Genomic DNA, 19,111 nt, shown 5'->3' with positions numbered 1-19,111 from the left:
GTGTGTGTGGTGGCTGTGATGGTGTGTGTGGTAATTGTGTGTGTGGTGGTTGTGATGGTGTGTGTGGTGGCTGTGATGGTGTGTGTAGTAATTGTGTGTGTGGTGGTCGTGATGGTTTGTGGTGGTTGTGATGGTGTGTGTGGTGGTTGTGATGGCGTGTGTGGTGGTTGTGATGGTGTGTGTGGTGGCTGTGATGGTGTGTGTGGTGATTGTGTATGTGGTGGTTGTGATAGTGTGTGGTGGTTGTGATGGTGTGCGTGTGTGGTGGGTGTGATGGTATATGTGGTGATTGTGTGGTGGCTGTGATGGTGTGTGTGGTGGTTGTGATTGTGTGTGTGGTGGCTGTGATGGTGCGTGTTTTTGAGGTTCATCAGCATTGTAGCATGTATCAGGACTTCATTCCTCTTTCTGGATGAATAATATTCCGTTGTGTGGATGAGCACTACGAACTGTCCACCCGTTCCTCCAACTGATGGACATTTGGGCTGTCCGGGCTTACTTTTGACCTGTCTAGCTACTATGTCCATGCAATGGCTTGGAGGGCACAAGACTGGATTGGGGAAGATGGACTGGAGAGTGTCTCAGTGAAGTGAGCCTAGGTCAGTGGCCGTGGCAAGAACAATGCCGCTGATTGAGAAGGAAGGTGGGCTAATGGGTGCGATGTCTTGAGCCTGTATTCTCAGCAACTCAGGAGGCTGAGGCAGGAGGATAGCTTGAGGCCAAGAGTTCAAGGCTGCAGTGAGCCATGATCATGCCACTGCACACCAGCCTGGGTGACAGAGCAAGACAGCGTCTCTAAAAATAAAACAAAATTTACAAGAGAAAGCAGATGGTTGGAAGGTGGGGCTGGAGGGAGCAGTGAAAAATGTCTCCCAAGTTTATGGCTTGTGAGTTGTATGAATGGTGGCTCCGCCCTTGGTATAAGGGAGGGGTTAAATTTAAGGAGCAGAACTCCAGTTTGGTTTGGACCTTGCAAGTCTGAGTTGCCTGTGACCATCCAGGTAGAACTGTCCCCCAGGTAGTTAGAGGTGTGGATGTGGAGCTTGGGGGAAAGTCGGGGCAGAAGCTAGGCTCTGACAGTTATCAGCGTGTAGCTGAGATGATCAGGAGCGGGTGTGTGTTGTGGGGAGGAGAGGGGCATTAGAGCAGGACCTCCGAGGATCCCCTTGTCCTTACACTCTGGAAGGCAGATCCTGATCCTCTTGCTCGTCGCTGAGTCACTAGACTCAAGCCCAGTGACTGACACAGAAAAATAGCTCCTTAAATAACAGCTGGATGAATGGAGAGGAGTCCACAAAAGCCTGAGACCTAGGAGGGTGGTGGCGATGTGGCAGCCGCCAGTCTGGGAAGGGACCTACAGCCTTAATTCATAATTGGGAATGAGGACAACAGTGGTGACCCGGGCAAGTGAAGATTGGGCCGAGGAGGAGTTGAGGAGAGGAGTTAAGACAGTGAGAGTTGTGGCTCTCTGGAGAAATGTGGCCTTTCTCAAGCAGGAGAGAGGCGAGGAGGAGCTGGAGCACCAGTAGGGGTGGAGCGGGCTAATTTAGTGGATGGTCACCCTGGTTTCTGTCTGTTTGGTTTTGTTTGTTGAGGATGGAAAGGCTTTAAGTGCGTTTAAACACTGACGGGAAAAGCTAAGAAAGTGGGTGAGAGGTGGATGTTGAAGTAGAGAGAAGCTTATCACAGAGTGGGAGGCAGGGGCTGGAGCACAAGGGGAGGGGCAGGCAGTGACGGGATAGCATGGCATCTGAGAACATGACAGTGCAGCTCGTGTTCCTGCAGGGGCGGGGGAGGGAGCTGCTATGCGATGCTTTTATTGTTTGTGGCATGGGAAGCAAGGCCATCTGTGAGTATAGGAGGTGAGCGTGCAGTTGGAGGGCTTAGGCAAGGGGAGAGCCCCCTAACTGCTCCTGAGGGGCCCAGGAATGGATGAGCCAACCAGAGTCAGTGGAAGAAATAAGTGCGGTTGGAGGCCAGGAGTATGTGATGGTACAAACCCATTGCCCAAGGAGTATTTCTGCAGGTGTCTCGGTGATTCCTTGAGTCACCATGGCTGACTCACACTTCTGCATCCCCAGTGCCCAGCCTAGACCTGGCACAGACCAGGAAGCATGATGCCCAGTGGGCATGGAGTCAGATTTGCAGAATGGTGCAAAGACATGGTAATCCCAAGAGCCCTTGCAGGAGAGCTTGGAGAGGAGAGAGTGAGCCAAAAGGCCTCCTCTGGGCAGCTGGGCCGTGGTCAGGAGGCCCAGATCTGGCTGAGTGACCTTTGCTAAGTCCTCTCCCCTCTCAGGCATTTCAGCTGCCACTCTTGGAGGATTTGTAGGGACTCTACTGCAACCGTCACTAGCTGCATTCCACTCTCCACCCTAGACCTCACGCCAGCCCCACCCAACCCTGCTCTTACTTGATGCTGTGGCCAAGGCTCTCTGCAGAAGAAAGAGTTTTGTTTGACCTTGGGAAACACTGCTAGACACCCCTGTTTTTCAGTGGCCCTGGGAAGTAGGTGTATGCAGAAGGGATAACTAGAAGCTTCCAGCCGCTCTGCCAGAGTTTCTAGGACTTCAAAATTAGTTTTCTTTTCCTCTCCCCAAGCTGAGATTTGTAATAAGCCCCAGGCACATCAGATGGGAGGGGAAGAAAGGCATCTGGGAAGAGCTGAGAGACACTAGGAACACCAAAGCCCAGGCTGGGCCCTGTGTACAGATGGTTCAAAGGACGCCTGAGAGAAAGAAGACTTAGGTTCCAGCTCCAGCTTTGCCTTTAGCTCACTGTCTGACCTTGGCCTCAAACTGAGCACGCCCAGGGTCAGAACTCCCTGGGGACTTTGTTAAAGGTGGGTTGTCAATTGTCGGTCCCAGCCCCAGAGTTTCTCATTTAACAGGTCTAAAGTGGGGCCCAAGAATTTTCATTTTCTAACAAGTACCCAGGTGATGGAAGGCTGCAGGTGGACGGACCCCACGTTGAGAATCACTGGCCTAGTCACTTTCCTTCTGAGTCTGAAAGGAAGTTCCCTTCTCAACAGGGAGAATCACATCGGATCCTCCTACCTCTCTCCAAGGGGTGCTGTGAGGCTCAAATCAAAAAGCCAGATGAATTCAGGAACTTCTGAGAGTTGGTTGGGACCTCAAGATCCATCCGCTTTGACAAGAGAGGAAACTGAGGACCAGAGATGGCACAGAATAAGGTCACAGTCCAATTAGAAGATGGCAGCTGGAACTAGGCCCCAAGTAGCCCTCCTCCTGCGCTCCCTCAGCCTAAAAGAGATTTAAGTGTCTTGTCTTTCAGAGGAAGTGACCCTACGTGGCATTTGTAGCAGATGCTGAAAGTGTCTTCCTGTGTTCCTTGATGTTCACCATTTCTGTGCATGCTGACCTGACAGCCTCTAAGTGCCAGCCCTTGTGACTCTGTTTGAGGACTTTCTCTGGCCTTGGAGCCCACCAGGCCTGGCCTGCATGCATGCAGGAAAGTTGTCAGCAAGCTAGTATCCATTCTCCTGCAGCAAATCCCAGACAATTCCTGATGGATAGATACCCCAGCTCCCTCGCCCCTTGATAGGGACAACTGTAAGGCTTGTTGTACCCTATCATCCAGGAATCCTCAGTGGAACTGAGCCCTGGCTGGGTACAGCAAAAATCGGCGTGATAACACAGTCTTTGTTGGCTTCTTTTCCTCCCTGTTTCACCTTCCAACACCTCCTCTCACTCACCTCTCAAATAAACCACTTGTCTCAAATCAATGTTTTAGAGTCCATTTCTGGAGAAACTCAGCCTCAGACAGAATAATAATAATGGTAACCGCCATTCATTCATTGAACACCTACTATATGCCAGGCGTTGTTTACCTATGACCTCATTCGATCTTCATGACGACTGTTCCAAGTGGGTATTATCACCTGCGTGTCACTGTTGAGATTGTTCGGGCTCAGAGAGGAGAGGTGGCCTGACCAGGAACTCTCAAATGATGAGTTGTAATCCACAAGGGGGCGGTGCGCAGGTAAGTCAGACTCCACTCTGTACTTTGTAGGACTGGGAGTTAAGGTACCTGGGTTCCCTCTTTGGGGGCTCAGGCCTAGCCCCTGCTGCCCCTGGGCAGTCATGACCAGAGAGAAGGCAGTGTGGGGCACCCGTATAAGGAATCTTTGCCCCTGACACTGTCCTCATTGCAGGCACCATTAACAGCAGCAGCAATGGGACCCCTTCCAAAGGCCTCACTAACTGAGGATACTGATGAAGAAGGAGATAGAGTTGGAGGGGAAGAACCAGCAAATATGGTGACCGCAACTGACAGGCTAGCTTGTGGCTACTCCTGGGGACTCCCAGGAATAACTGGGGGAGCTTCTGAGAAGGATAAGTTTCTGCTTATGTAGAAGTGGAGCTCAGGGTCATTGTCTCTTTTGGCAAAAATGGAGCTTCATTTTGTAACCACAAACCAGTGAAGCCAGGCAATGTTTAGGTTTCATCTAATACATTTCTAATGTGCTTGTGGGGACAGAATAGGGTCTTTGTTTATGGAAGTGCAATATTTTGCTTTTGTTTTAAGTTTCAAAGCATGTTTCCATAGTAAATATTTTTGTTACATAAAAGGAAAACTATTCGAGTAATAATGAAGTCATAAACTCGTGTATGGTAAAATAAGCTCCCTTAATGGCACCCAGGGGCCCACGTTAGACTTCACGCTAGGGCCCATTTTCACTGGTGGGAGCTTTGAATGTGTCTTCCTGTGTCTAGCCTCAGTTTCCTCGTGTGTGATAAGCGAGGCAGCTAAATGGTCCCCATGCTCTCGGAGGTCCCAGGTTTGACAGGGCCTGTGGCTCTCCCTTGGGGCCACTTGGCAAATCTAGGCAGGTTCCTGCCCCAGTCTATCCTAGCAGCAGATCTATAATTGAGCCTGCAGGGTCACTGTGACAGGCACAGCCCGTAAGTCTCAGCTGAGGGAGCAGCCCAGGGAGATAAACTGTGCTGCAGCTGAGTCTTCCCTTGCACTCTGGCAATAGCCTGTCTCTGGGGTTAACATGGAGAGAAGGGCAGCTCACAAAACCATTCCCCATGGATGAGACACGCAGTGGAGTGGGGGCACAAGGACCCAGTCCATGTCTGGCGAGGAAGAAGTGGTTGCAGAATGGTATTTGCTCTTTAGAGCTCATGAACACAGGCGCGGGATGATTTAAACAAAACAGTGGTTTGGTCAGAATGAATGCATTATCGTGGGATGTTGACCTGCCTCTCTTCTCCCCTGGGGACCGAAGCCGGAGACTGCATCTGGGTCAGCTAGGCATGCTCAGCACAGGGACAGGCATCACCAAATACAAATAACAGAAAATAATAACATGTAGCATATATTGAGTGCTTATGCTGTGCCAGGTCCTGTGCTCCCTGTTCTATATGTATTATTTATTCTTTGCAACAATCCCAGGAGGGACCTTCATGACACAACTGAGAAAACAAGTCCACAGCACAGAGATGTTGACGAACTTATCCAGGATCACTCAGCTAATAAGTGGCTGAGCCAGGCCTTAAACCCAAGCAGTTGAACTCCAAAGCCTAGGGTCTGGTCCACTCTGCGACATGATCAGTACAGTAACGATGACAACAAGGAAAGCTCATTGTGTCAGGTACCTGTCAAAGGGAGCGTAGGAGGGATTAATCAAGGATGGGCAGGAGACCACAGGCAGCCTGGCAGAGGGAACATCAGGTGCAAAGACAAGGGGTTGGGAAGTCATTGCGTGTTTGGGGAATGATGACACAGTTGGAAAGGCAGAGGTATAGAAAGGGCACTGAATCTGGGGAGGGAGGTGAGGGCCAGATCACTGCAAGCCTCAAGAGCCAAGCTCGAGGGTACAACTTCTAGCCAGGGGGCCAGGACAGCCACTGCAGGTGTTAAGCAGGGCAGTGATACAGCCAGATGTCAGGACCACACCACCTCTCACCAGCTCTGTGACCTTGGGCAAGTCACTTCTTCTTTTGGAGCCTCTGTTTCCTGATCTGTCAACTGGGAGTGATTATCAACTGCATGTCACTGTTGAGATTGCTCAGGTTCAGAGAAGAGAGGACCAGGAGTCAAGGAACCTGGGTTCCCTCTTTGGGGGCCCAGCCCCAGCCCCTGTTGCCCCTGGGCAGTCATGACCAGAGAGAAGGCAGTGTGGAGCACCAGGATAAGGAATCTTTGGAACTTCCTGCCTCATAGGGCTTGGACAAGGACTAATGAAACAGGATGAAAAGGATTTTGTAAACTGTAAACGATTTTACAAATACAGGTTGGTGGGTGGAATGGAAGGAAGTGAGCAATTAGCAGGTGTGAGGTAAGCCAGCCTATTTCACACAGAGGTTGCCAGGTTTATTCCAACTTTCCTTTATTGTTATTAAAAATTTACATTTGCAGCTGGGCGCAGTGGCTCACACCTGTAATCCCAGCACTTTGGGAGGCCGAGGCGGGTGGATCAGGAGGTCAGGAGTTCAAGACCAGTCTGGCCAAGATGGTGAAACCCCGTCTCTACTAAAAATACAAAAATTAGCTGGGTATGGTGGCAGATGCCTGTAATCCCAGCTACTCGGGAGGCTGAGGCAGAGAATTGCTTGAACTCAGGAGGTGGAAGTTGCAGTGAGCCAAGATCGCGCCACTGCACTCCAGCCTGGGTGACACAATGAGACTCCCTCTCAAAAACAAACAAAAAAAAATTACATTACATTTGCATGGAGTTTTGCTAATTACCATCATTTGGGTTTCATTACCTCACTTGAGGATCTCCAAACCTTTTGATTAGATAGAATGATTCCCATTTCCCAAGTGAAGACATTGAGGCTTGGAGAGGGACAGGACTGCCCCAGCCATGCAGAGGGCAGAGCTGAGGCCTAGCCCGGGTGTTAGAGTACAGAGCTGTGCACTGCCTCCTCTGCTTCCCATGACCTTCTTTATACTGAGCAGCTTGTCTGAGCTGACGCCTGCAAATGACCAGCCAAGGGTATAGAGGTGCAAGGAGGCAGGAAACAGCAAGAACGATGACTGGTAGGATTCAGGATTGTAATATTTGCGGCTTTGACTCTTTGTCAATAACCTAGATGGTCTGTGACAGCTTATAATTTGCCAGTTTGCTGAGGCCCAAATTTGAATTCTTCAAGACCAGTGTATGCAGCCAAAGCCTATTTGTGAGCGAGTCCAGCTGGCTGCCCAGCACACACTTCTTAGCTCAACTTTCTGGTTCTCTCCTCTTTGTGGGAGGCAAGGTGACCCTCAACACATGGGCTTCAGTCAGCCCGTCTGGGGCGAACTCCCAGCTTTGCCCTGAAGTTGTGTGACCTTGGGAAAGTGACTTCATGTCTCATAATCTCAGTTTCCTAATATGTAACTCCGGAATAATAATACCCACCTCAAAGCGCTGTCGAGGGTCATTCATGGACTCTCTGCAGCATAAAAGGAACTCGTCACAGTGTGGTCTGTGGGAAGGGGAAGAGGGGCATGGGAGTGCAGACGAGGCAGGGAGACTTACTTTTCCCTCTTCGCCTTTTTGTAATCTCTTATTTAAAAAAAATCACATATGCAGAATTCCTTTATTCACATAAATTATTGAAATTTCAAACAATGAGATAATGTGTGAAAAGCACTGAGCATATCTTGGCACTTAATAAATACTCCATAAATGTTAGCTTTTATTGTTATTATACACATTATTACACAGTGATTTTGTTGTTGTTTGAGACAGAGTCTCTGTCGCCCAGGCTACAGTGTAGTGGCGCCATCCTAGCTCACTGCAGCCTCAACCTCCCGGCTCAAGCGATCCTCCCACCTCAGCCTCCCTAGTAGCTGGGACTACAGGTGCATGCCGCCATACCTGGCTACTGGTTTTTTTTTTGTATTTTTTTGTAGAATTGGGGTTTTGCCATGTTGCCCAGGCTGGTCTTGAACTCTTAAGGTCAAGTGATCTGCCCATCTCGGCCTCCTGAAGTGCTGGGAATACAGGTGTGAGCCACTGAGCCTGACCCTCAGTGATTTTGAAGAACTGTTTCTTTGTGGAAAATAACTCCTTCCAAAAGTTAAATGCTCCTTCATGGAGCTGAAGAGAAAGTGAAGAGATTAAGGGAAGTGACACTTCTTAGCCAGACAACGTGAGTTTCCCTGACTTGATCTTTGACTTGGCTCCTCACTGATCCAGCCAAAACTGAAGCCAGAGCACCGGGGGAGCATGACAGCCTTGCCAGAGAGTGAGGCTGGCCCACCTGGGAAGGCCCGTCCAATCGGTCCAGACTGGGATTTGGAGCCTGTCTGTGGCCTGCTGGCTGAGTCACCTTGGGCAAGTCATTTAACCTCTCTGAGCCATCAGCTTTTCATTTGCCAAATGAGGATGGTGATGCTGTCTGCCTTGCAGGATTGTCGTGAGGGTTACATGGGAGAGCTGTGTGATAGCTACCATCATCACATCTTCATCTTCATCATCATAAAGTGTTCAGGCCTCACCGGGGGCAACGGGGCCAGTAAAAAGCTTTCTGCCTGGTGTGGGAAGGTTGGACTTAGGAGGTGGACAGGCCACTGTAGAGGTCAATGTGGAGAGGGGACTGGCCACTCCAATCGACCTTCCTGAGTAGCACCCTTAGGCATGAATTGGACTGACCCAGCAGAAGTTTGGCCCAGGATTGTGGCCGAGAAACAAAATCTGAATGTAACTAACAGAGCCTTACCTTATCCACTTGCCTGGGATGGTACTTATGCTAATCCTATTCCAAGCAAAAGCAACTCAGACTAATAAAAGCTGCACCTCAGCTCTGGGCTCCACACCATCTGTCGGTCCACACGCTTGGGATTAGCTTTTCCCATTGAGCCCAGACTGTCTGCTCGGCTGCGTGGACTATCAGAGGCCAGCCTGGAGGCATGGGGGGGACGGTGCCATCCGTTCATGAGCACATATGCATGAAGCCCTGCTTGGGGCCAAGCCCTGTGCCAGGCACTGGGGAGGTCCAGTGAAGGAGAGACAGACAAGGTTGCTGCTCCCAGGAAGACTTCTGGTGGGAGAAGCAAAAAAAGTAGCAAGGGAATAAAGAAGTGCATATGGTAACTGCTGATGGTTTTAAGTCCTATGAAGAAAAAAAGCACTGATGTGTCTAAGAGTGACTTGGGGGTTTGGGCCTAATTAGAGAGGGTGTCCAGGGTAGGCCTCTCTCAGGAGGTAAGAACTGAAGGACAAGAAGTCACCTCAGGGTAATCAGAGTATGCTGGGCAGAGGGAAGAGCGTATGCAGATGCCCCAAGGAAGGGGTATAGTTGGGGAGTTGGAGGGACAGAAGACCAGAGAGGCTGGAGCCAGAGGTAGGACAAAGATGGAGATGGTGCCAGAGGCCAGACATGGAGGATCTTGTAGGCCAATGTAAGGACTTTTGTTTTATTCTTAGGGTGATCGGAGCCATTGGAAGGTTTTTCGTTTGTTTGTTTTGCTTTTTTTGTTTGTTTTTTGAGACAAGGTTATGCTCTGTTGCCCAGGCTGGAGTGCAGTGGTGCAATTATGGCTCACTGTAGCCTCAACTTCCCAGGCTCAGGCAATCCTCCCACTTCAGCCTCCCAAGTAGCTGGGACCACAGGTGCATGCCACCACATCTGGCTATTTTTCTTCTTTTGTAAAGAGATAAAGAGATCTCACTATGTTGCCCAGGCTGGTCTCAAACTCCTGGGCTCAAGCGATCCTCCCACCTCGGCTTCCTAAGTGCTGGGATAATAGGCATGAGCCACCACACCCAGACCCATTGAAGGGTTTGGAGCAGGGGAGTGACATGACCTGCAGTATATTCTAGACATTCACTCTGGCTGCTGAGTGTAGAATTGATTAGAGAAGGGACAAGGGGCTCCCAAGAAGACTGGGTAAGAGGGTCAGGCATAAGGGGATGGAGAGAAGATTAAGGGGTGGGGGTCACATTTGGGAGACGAAGGCAAACTGCACAGAGTACCCAGCACAGTCTCTAGCCTGTACAGGAGTTCACTACCTGGTGGTTGAGGCTTTGATGATTTTGATTTCCCTCTGACACAGCCTCCCCTATGTGGTCTGGTGAAGTCCTGGCCTGGAGGCCCCTGTGGCAATGCTGGATGCTTCTCTCTTGTGAGCTGGCCTCAAGTCATCTCCATGCCATGTGGACTGCTTATCTCAGAGGTAAACCTGCCACAGGCTATGTGTTTTTCTGGCTCTGAAGTAATTCAACCCTTAGTGCTTCTTTGGGAGCTTTGCTCTCTACATCAGGCAGGAGGGAACAGGGCTCTTGCACATATAGAGATGTACTGACCCAGCACCAACTTCAGAACCATGAAGACATGCTGAGGGAGGGTTTGGCCTTCTGCCTGAGCTGTTATGTACTCATTCAGTGCATGTGTATAGAGCCCCTGATCTGTACCAGACTCTGCTGGGAACACAGAAATAAATCAGACACAGTCCCTTCCCTGGAGAAGTTCACATTCAGGTGGAGAGAGAAACAGATAACAAACGCCTGATGTGCTATAGGTGCTCCATATTTGCTGGTTAACAAATAGTTACCTACGCAGTAAGCCCCTGATACATGTAACCATAATTTTACTTAGGAGTTTCCTCACCTCAAAACCTTTAAAGTTCTCCAAGCCCAGTACTCAGGCCACCCATATACTGGCCCCTACCTCCTTCTCCAGGCTCACTTCAGGCAATTCTTCCTCCTGCTGCACTTTGGCTCCATCCACATCACACTTACTCTTGTTCTTTGACATCCTTCTAGCTTCCACGTTTGCACATACCTTTCCTTGTACCTGGAATGCCATTCACTACCTGGGAAACTCCTTTAAACCTCTCAAACCCAGCTCACAAGTCAGCATTTATGCTAAACCTTTCCTGATACCCTCCGGGCAAGGCCCCTCTACAGGCATGGTTCAGTGGTCCCTCCACTGTGCTCCCACCATCTCCCACTCAGCCCCTGGTATGTCAGATTGCAATAGATGGATGGCTTGGCTCCTTATTGGACTGTGAGGCCCTGTCTGGTTTATCTCTGTGGCCTGGGATCTGTCACTGGGCATGGCATAGAGGAGGGAGGTATTCAGGAAGCATTTTCATTCATGGTCATGTGTATTAGCTTCTACTAGGGCTGTCATAACAAAGTACCACAGACTGGATGGCTTAAACAACAGATTTTGTCATAGTTCTAGAGACTAGATGTCCAAGATCAAGGTGTCAGTGGGTTTGGTTTCTTCTGAGGCCTCTCTCCTTGGCTTGTAGATGACCACATTCTTGCTGTGTCCTCACATAGTCTGTGTGCTGTCTGCATCCTAATCTCTTCTTATAAGGACACCAGTCATACTGGATTAGGGCTCACCCATATGATCTCATGTTACCTTAACTACCTCTGTAAAGGCCCTATCTCCAAACACAGTCACATTCTGGGGTACTGGGGGTTAGGACTTCAACATATGAATTTGGGGATGATGCAGGGTGATAAGGACATCTGTGTGGCTGTGCATAGCTAGATGAGAGGCACAAGAATGAGGCCAAATAAGTCAGCAGGACTGGGAATGCTAGGCCTCACGTTAGCCTTCAGCCGCTGGAGAAAAAGCTGAGGAATAAAAGGAAAACTTAATCCCACTTAAAGGGGTGAAAGAGCAAGGAAGGCGAACCCTTTGGGGTTGTAATGGGTGATATAAATATTGATTATGTTTACAGGATGTTCTCAAGGGCTATTGGCTCTGAGTTCATTTTCCAACATAAATAAAAGAAGATAACCATTAAGGACTAAGGGTCTATTAATAGGCAACAAAATATGTGGACACTTACAAACATACAAACACCATCCCCTTCTTCACCTCCGAGACCATATCACGAAACATTCTCTTACTTAGATGGGGAAATTGAGGTCTGGAGAGTTGAAATAGCATGTCTACAGTTGAACAACAATAAGCTAATGACTATCCTACTCAAAGGCAGACATGAAAAGCTGTGGGGGAAAAATACTTGCCAATCATAAGACCTTGTTTCTCGCACAGTGTGGTTTTTGTATGTTTTCTGCATTAAAAATATATTATATGAATTTATGTTCACTATGAAAAAATCTGGTTACAAACCGATGCATAAAATAAATATATGAGTCCATGTTGATATATTAATAAATAATCAAAAAAAAGGCCGGGCGCGGTGGCTCAAGCCTGTAATCCCAGCACTTTGGGAGGCCGAGACGGGCGGATCACAAGGTCAGGAGATCGAGACCATCCTGGCTAACACGGTGAAACCCCGTCTCTACTAAAAAATACAAAAAACTAGCCGGGTGAGGTGGCGGGCGCCTGTAGTCCCAGCTACTCGGGAGGCTGAGGCAGGAGAATGGCGTAAACCCGGGAGGCGGAGCTTGCAGTGAGCTGAGATCCCGCCACTGCACTCCAGCCTGGGCGACAGAGCGAGACTCCGTCTCAAAAAAAACAAAAAAAAGGCCGGGCGCGGTGGCTCAAGCCTGTAATCCCAGCACTTTGGGAGGCCGAGACGGGCGGATCACAAGGTCAGGAGATCGAGACCATCCTGGCTAACACGGTGAAACCCCGTCTCTACTAAAAAATACAAAAAACTAGCCGGGTGAGGTGGCGGGCGCCTGTAGTCCCAGCTACTCGGGAGGCTGAGGCAGGAGAATGGCGTAAACCCGGGAGGCGGAGCTTGCAGTGAGCTGAGATCCCGCCACTGCACTCCAGCCTGGGCGACAGAGCGAGACTCCGTCTCAAAAAAAAAAAAAAAAAATTAAATGGCAAAGAAGGGACAAATCTTCCTTAAAAAAAAACTTCCAAATTATATAGCTAGGTACTCCACTCTCCAGGAGGTGGAGTTTAATTCGCCCCCAGCCCCCTAACCTTTGAGTGAGGTCTAGATTTGGTGACTTGCCTCCAAAAAATAAAATATGGAAAGGGAAAAATGACAACTTCATAGTGGGAAGATCTGGCAAACGCTAATGTAATCAAGCACTCAAGGCTAGTATCACCAGTCCACAGTCCTGTGGAAGCCATGTGCCCCTTGGTGTGATGTGATGAGATGGGTGCTTCCTCTCAGTGGTATTCTTCCCCAAAACCCTGAATTCCAACTTAGTCACAGAGAAATCCTCAGACAAACCCAGACTGAGGGACAGTCTACGAAATACCTGACTAGTACTGCTCAAGACTGTCAAGGTCATGGGAAACAAGGGAAGCCTGAGAAACTGTCACAGAGCAGAGGAGACAGGATAGACAGGATGACTGAGTGCAGCCTGGGATCCTGGACTGAATCCTGAAACAGAAAGAGGACGTGGGTGGGAAGACTGGCAAAGTCTGAGTGAAGTCTGGAGTTTGGTAATAGTAGTATACCAACAGTGGACTTTTAATTTTGACAGATGTATCATACTAGTATAAGAAGTTAACAATAGTGGAAACTGGGTGAGGGACATACAGGATCCTACTCTGTATTTTTGTCACTTTTTGTGTATCTAAAATCACTCCAAAATAAAAAAATTATTTAAAAAAAATCAGGCAAGGAGAGTGAGTCTCTCCTGACCAAAAACCCCTCACCCCATCCAAAATGTCTCTCCAAATTGGGTATATATCTGTACACATCTTTTTTTTTTTTTTTTCTTTTTCTCAGTATGTTTCTACGGAAATAGTTTTTTTCCCTTACATAAATAGTTCATAGTGTACATATGGTACTGCAACTTCCTTTTTTCACTTAACAGTATGTCTCAGTGATGTTCCCATGTCAGTACTTACAGATTTGCATGGTCCAACACAGTAGCCACTAGCCACATGAGGCTACAAGCACTTGAAAATGTAATTAGCCCAAACTGAGATGCACTGTAAGAGTAAAATACACACCACATTTCAGAGGCTTAGTACAAAAAACATAAAATGTCTCAGTAATTTTTTATATTGATTACATGTCAAAGTAATAATATTTGCGGCATATTGGACTCAAAATATATTATTAAAATTAATTTCATTTGTTTCCTTTTACATTTTTTATGTGGCTACTGGAAAATTAAAAAATATGTATGTGGTTTGCATTATATTTCTATTAGACAGTGCTGTTATACAGACCTAAACTCATTCTTTTTATCCACTGCACAGTTCCAAAATCTGGATATACAATTTAACCATTCTAGATGTACAATCTAACCATTCTTTTTTAAATGTGCATTTAGACAGTTTCTAAAATTTTGCTGTTACAAACCATGTTGCAATTAAAATCTCTGTACATGCCTCTTTTGCACACATGTAAAAGTATTTCTCTAGAGCATGATTTGGCATGCTAAGGCCCATGAACCAAATGCAGGCCACAACCTGTTTTTGTAAATAAAGTTTTATTGGAATACAGCCACATTCATTTATTTACATACTGTCCACAGCTGCTTTTGTACTACAATAACAGATTGAATAGTTGTGACAGAGACCGTATGGCTCACAAAGCCTAAAATATTTACTATCTGTTCCTTTAAAAAAGTTTGCTGGCTGGGCACAGTGGCTCATGTCTGTAATTCCAGTACTTTGGGAGGCCGAGGAGGGCGGATCACGAGGTCAAGAGATCGAGACCATCCTGGCCGATATGGTGAAACCCCGTCTCTATGAAAAATACAAAAATTAGCTGGGCGTGGTGGCGTGGTAGTCCCAGCTATTGGGAGGCTGAAGCAGGAGAATCGCTTGAACCTGGGAGGCGGAGGTTGCAGTGAGCCAAGATCGTGCCACTGCACTCCAGCCTGGTGACAGAGTGAGACTCCGTTTCAAAAAAAAAAAAAAAAAAGTTTGTTGACCCCTGTTCTAGAGTTGTCACCGAAAACTAGAAGAGCTACGTTATAGGCCCACTTCCTTGGAAAGTAGACTCTGATATGGAGATTAGCATGCAGGAAGTTTATCCGGGATTGCTCTTGGGAAGGGGGCAGGAAAGGAAGCAGGATTGGGCAGAGAGATAAATTGGGCTCCGATGCTGTATGAAGACCTCAGCCAGTCCCATGGGAGGCTCTTGAAACTGGGATGGCTCTTTAGAGTTGTCAAGTTGAGGCAGTGGGGCCAGGTCTTCATAACCTTGAACTAACCTGCCTGGGAAAGGGGTATGTATGTCAGTGAGGTAGCGCTTCCATTGAGGAAAATTCCCAGGGGGCTGACAGCTGAGGGCTGCTGGCTGAGAGCACGCCCAATAGCTGCGGGAAGAGGCCCAGCAAGCATGATGGTGGGGGATCTGGGCAGCACAGGATGGCATCCACTACAGCCCACACTTGTGCTGCTCAGCTCTACTTCTTGGTTGAAGTTCTGGTGGGCCTCCTTTCCTGGGGGAAACAGGAAAGGAAGTTGGACAAACTACAAACTCCATCACTGACTGGTCTTGAGGCCACAACTGATACTCATCATCTCCCTCTTCTACTATCCATTCTAGATCCCCTTACCCTCAGCCAGCACGTGTTCTGGTCTCCGTCACTTCCACGGAGGCATGATTTAGACCCTCAGACCTGAGGGGGCTGAGCCTGAAGTCAGCATATCCTGCTCAGGTCACGGCCTGGGCGCTTGTGTAATTATTTTATAAATACCGGGCAAGGGGCCAGGCACAGTGGCTCACGCCTGTAATCCCAGCACTCTGGGGAGCTGAGGCAGGTGGATCGCTTGAGGCCAGAAGTTCGAAACTAGTCTGGCCAACATGGCGAAATTCCTTCTCTACTAAAAATACAAAAATCAGCTTGGCATGGTGGCGCACGCCTGTAATCCCAGTTACTCGGGAGGCTGAGGCAGGACAATAGCTTGAACCTAGAAGGCAGACGTTGCGGTGAGCCGAGATGGTGCCACTGCACTCCAGCCTGGGTGACAGACTCCATCCCCAAAAAAGAAAAAAACAATATTGAGCAAAGAAATACCAAGAAGTCTCCACGTGAATCAACTGAGTACCAAAGATATACCTCCCTACCCGCCATTGCTTAACAGCAGCTGTACCTCCTTGTGATGATCAGGGTTAATTATCCCTCAAATGGTGACTGTTCTTGCCTAGCAGTCTCTTGACACGAGGAGCTCAAGTGCCTGGGTGCAGTCACAGCTAATAGTTCATAGTAATCTTGATGTTTCTTTTAGTGGAAGTGTTCCTCCTTTGTGACTCAAAACCTCTAAACCTGCAGAGCCCAGAACTGTGAGAACAGGAGGCACAAATGTCCAAGTGGGTCACTAGAAGTGATGGTAAGAGAGAGTACTCCTGCTTTCATTTCTTCATTCCCAGACCCATGTATTTTACCCATTGGAGACAAAGCATCATGTAACCGTCTTTGATTTCAAACATGTGCTGCATCCTGGAGGATGGTAGCTATTGTCTCAGGGTTTCTGAGGTGCTGCCCCAGCTGTGCCTTCGACAGACAGTTCCAAGCTGGTAGCTTCAGGATAGTGCAGTAGATGAAATGACAAGTGGACCCTGTCACCATGGGCCCACTGCTGCACCTCCTTATCATATGGGATCCTGTATGACTATCCCATAATCTGTAGATCCCATAATCTATCCCAGTAGATTAAACATTCTATGAGATCTTTGAGAGTTGTGCTGGATGAAGCTCTACAGTGAAGACGAACTCGTATCTGGAATATACGTGTATTCCAGGGAAAATGCATCACAGCTCTTTCCAGGGTGGGCAGGGTTTAATACAGTCAACTTCCCAAGTGGCTGCTGGTTGTTCTCAAGGGATGGAGCTATATCTAGGTTCAGAGTCGGTCTCTGTTACTGGCAGGCCGAACACAGCAGCAGCAGCAATAGCTAGGTCAATCTTGGTGAGTGGGAGCCATGCCATACCATCTGATATGGTTTGGCTCTGTGTCTCCACCCAAATCTCAACTTGAATTATAATCCCCATGTGTTGAGGGAGGGACATGGTGGGAAGCGACTGGATCACGGGGGCAGTTTCCCCCATGCTGTTGTCATGATAGTGAGTGACTTCTCAAGAGATCCAATGTTTTAAAAGTGTTTGGCAGTTCCCCCTTTGCACTCTCTCTCTCTCTCTTGCTATCTTGTGAAGAAGATGCCTGCTTCCCCTTTGCCTTCTGCCATCATTGTAAGCTTCCTGAGGCCTCCCTAGTCATGTAGAAATGTGAGTCAATGAAACCTCTTTCCTTTTTAAATTACCCAGTCTCAGGTAGTATCTTTATAGCAGTGTGAAAACGGACTACTATACCACCCCATGGATGCTGTTTATACACCCATTGTGTCAGCTCTGGGGTGGCCTCAGATAAAGACTGGTTGATGCCAACTGTGTGTACATGGTTGTTTAGTGCTTCTCCATTGTATGTCCTCTCTGGCCGGTGTTTACATGGAATACAATGATCTTCACACTTGGTGCCCACTCCCATATGTCCAAGCCTCCACCACAGGCTCCTTGTTTCCAATTTTCCAATCTTACTCCTTTCAGACCCCTTACCAACCAGCCAAGCCATTCACCATTGCCCATGAGATCCATGTATAGTCTAAGCTCAGGCTCCTCCTCTTTCCACATACAGTGGATGGCTAGGTGCATGATCCACAAGCTATGCCCACTAGAAGGACTCCCCACTCTGCTGTCTTTCAAGGATGCCCCTGTGTGGGGTTGCAGTGCAGCCACGGTCTCTTTTTGTCTTGCTCACACACACTGAACTGCCCTATCTAAGGACAAGGCTTGGCTTCTTTTCTCTTCCATCAGCTGGATATAAAGAGCTCCCCAGGCAGCCAAAGGTGTGAAATGAGGGACAGGCAGGTACTGGTGCAAAGGGAGTGGATGACATTGATGTCTGGGTCACCTGGTCACGTAACTATCTTCTGCCCTCTGGCCCTGCTATGCCCAACCCCAGTCGTACTATTTCTATCTTAGGAATTGCTGCTGGCTTTGCCTGACCTTATGACTCGGTGGATATGGCAAAATCCAGCTCATGATGAACAGCTTTGGTCACATGGTCAACTTAATGATCCATGGTCTGATGGTCTGTCTCTACCAGAACCCTGTAGTATCAAGAGTTGTTTCTTAAGAAGTATACAATTCTTGGCTACAGATGGCATGGCCCTGCTCCAGAACCCCAGGTGTCTACATTGTGATTCTCCTGTAGGGTCTTGTCATAAACTTGACAGGCATCTGTTCCCACCACAGACACCTCAGATACTTTGGGCTCTGCCAGTTCATCCGTCCCACACAGCATGGCCACTTGTGCTGTAGCCTGGAGCTTCTGCTGAGCCCTTTCCTGCTCTGGGCCCCAATCAAAACTGACAACTTTCTGTGTCTCCAGTACATGGATGGAGCAGTATTCCTAGGTGTGGGATATGCTGTCTCCAAAACCTAAAGAGGGTTCCGAGGCATTATGTTTTCTTCTTAATGGTTGGAGTGAGATGCAATAATTGTCTTTCACTTTCAAGAGAATGTCCCTGCCACATCCCAGACCATTGGCCCCTAAAAGTCTCACTGCACCCTGCCCATTTGTGTTTTCAAAAATGATCTGGGCAAGGCACAGTGACTCATGCCTGTAATGCCAACACCGTGGGAGGCCAAGGCAGGAGGCTCACTCGAGACCAGGAGTTCAAGAGAAGCCTGGTCAACATGGTGTCAACCTGGCTAATAAAAAATTAGCCAGGTATGGTGGCACACACCTACGGTCCCAGCCACTTGGGAGGCTTGAGGTAAGAGGCTTGCTTGAACCTGGGAGGTCAAAGCTGCAGTGAGCTGTAATTGCACCACTGTACTGCACCTTGGGTGACACAGAGTGAGACCCTGACTCCCTCCCAAAATAAAAATAAATAGTAAAAATAGTCTGTTTATTGTCTTCTCCTTCACTAGACTGTAAGCTTCTTGAGGCCAAAGATTATGTCTTCTCTATCCCTGGGACCCTAATAATACCTGACACGTAAGAACTCAACAAATGCGTATTGAAAGAGTGATTTTATCAACATTAAAAAACAGCATTTGATTGGATGTTTTGATCTTCTTGGATCTTGAAACCAACCTCCCCAGGTTATGAGTAAGTCCATCCTGACAGTAATTGTATCATTTTGGTTGATTTAAAGAAAATACAATGTATCCAATCAAACCATCTTTCCTTTGATACCAGGGCAGTGTCACCCAACTAACTGAAACTCCCAAGGCTTTGTTTTCTGGATGGACTCCCTTCCCTTGCAATAATGGGCAGTAACAAACTGA

The sequence above is a fragment of the Colobus angolensis genome, unplaced genomic scaffold, assembly GCF_000951035.1.
Source record: "Colobus angolensis palliatus isolate OR3802 unplaced genomic scaffold, Cang.pa_1.0 Scaffold68, whole genome shotgun sequence".
Lineage (NCBI taxonomy): Eukaryota > Metazoa > Chordata > Mammalia > Primates > Cercopithecidae > Colobus > Colobus angolensis.
The sequence above is the reverse complement of the archived record's forward strand: the minus strand, read 5'-3'. Positions refer to the sequence as shown.